Raw genomic sequence first — 1818 nt, forward strand, 5'->3', positions numbered from 1 at the left:
AATACAAACAATCTTAAAGTTAAAAGAAGCTAAGTTAGGTTTCCAGTAACACTTTAACACCATCCTCACAAATGTCTATTTAATTTTTAGTGCTTCCCTGAACTTTCAGACTTAAAAATATAATTAACAGCTGAAGTTCCTAAAAGAACATTTAAAATGTCAGCCAGAATAAGTTCATTCCTTTCCACAATGGAAATCTGTGAAGAGTTGTTCACAACTCCTAGACAAATTAATGATTATTGTTCTAGTAAGTCCAAACAACAATTTGACAGAAATAGGTTTCAGGAAGCTTCCAGTATGATATTTTATCATTAAAAAAGCAAACACTGTTAACAAGTTAATTCTGACTCTTAGCAAGGGTACAGGACGGAGTGTATTTTATTTCCTCACATGGTTTCTAAGCTTTCAATCTTTATAGAATCTTATCACATCAACAGAATGAATAAAACTGTACTTGGTGAACTAAAATGGCTAACAAGAATAAACTAATGTTGGTAAAGAGAATGTTTAGTAAGTATCATCTGGGGTCTTAAAAGCTTGCAAGCTGGGCATTTATATGCAACAATTTGTCTCCTACTCACCGAAAAGGAGAGAATCGGGGTGGAGGGATAGAGAGAATGACACAAGAAAGCAATGAGTCCACAGGACTAATGGTCCAAATGATTCACAGCCTCTCCTAGCTAAAGACCAGAAGAACTAGATGGTGCTTGGCTACCACTATCAATCACTCTGACCAGGTAGACAATAGAAAGTCCTTGTTAGAATAGGAGAAAACGAAAATAAAATTCAAATTCCTAGAAATGCAAGACCTACTAGACTAATACTAGAGATACCCTTTTAATCTGTAACTGAAGTCACTCCCCTTTGAGCTAAATAAGAGATTGGCCTATAAAATAATAAAACCCTAGAGGTATGTGTAACTTAGATCAAGCATGTATTCAAGGTCAAATGAGTACCATTTTGCCCTAAAGCAAAGATCAGAAGGCAAGGAGAACAGGGAAGCTGAAAGATGGGAATGAAGGTGGAAGGGTGGATTTGGGGAGCATGCTGGCTTATTGTGGGGGTAGCAACCAATGTTACAGAACAATCTATATATAAAATGTTGAATGGAAAACTGATTGTGTGAAAGTTCATTAAAAAACCAATTAAATGCTTAAAAATTTTTATGTTGGCTACTTGATACTATAACTAAAAATGAAATCCACAAATTGTCCACCCTGTTCATTAGTACAAATAATTATTAATTGAACAACCTACTTCATTGGCATATCTATTTTAGGAACAGGCTAGTCTAACATGTTCCATTTGTGATTAGAAAGATCATTTGGTATAAACACATAGCTCTTATATTCTTACACAAAACACTGTGTGTACATAATTAAGCTAGCCTGTCTTTGTGGGAGTTCTTAAAATATCCTTTTGGGAAACGAATGTAGCCCTATCCCTCTTGAATGTGTCACTTCTGGTACAGTAATCCATACGATTTTCTGATTCAAAATGGCAATTACCATTCCATTACAGTTAACAACTAGGATATGTATCTTTATGCATTTCATCTTTGATGACTTCCAATTTTCCTAGATTCATACTTCCTACATTCCACATTACAATTGTTAATTGATGTTTGCACGTGTTTTCTTCTCATTTTGAGTTGTGCCCTATCAGCAAATGAAGATTCTGAAGCCTTTACTTTCTTTTCTTTTTTAATTATTTTATTCGGGGATTGTACAATTCTTATCACAATCCATACATCCATCCATTGTTTCAAGCACATATGTACATTTGTTACCCTCATCATTCTCAAAACATTTGCCTTCT

The 1818-nt window shown here is 34.4% G+C and overlaps 1 protein-coding gene across 1 annotated transcript in view; it reads right to left on the reverse strand.

Annotated features, from left to right (window-relative positions):
• The window catches only part of KDM6A (lysine demethylase 6A), a 178221-nt gene that overhangs the window by 71646 nt on the left and 104757 nt on the right, over positions 1–1818 (reverse strand). The gene's annotated exons all lie outside the window — the stretch shown is intronic.

This window comes from Echinops telfairi, unplaced genomic scaffold (genome assembly GCF_000313985.2).
Source record: "Echinops telfairi isolate 266 unplaced genomic scaffold, ASM31398v2 ScPeMD7_19;HRSCAF=73, whole genome shotgun sequence".
Classification (NCBI taxonomy): Eukaryota; Metazoa; Chordata; class Mammalia; order Afrosoricida; family Tenrecidae; genus Echinops; species Echinops telfairi.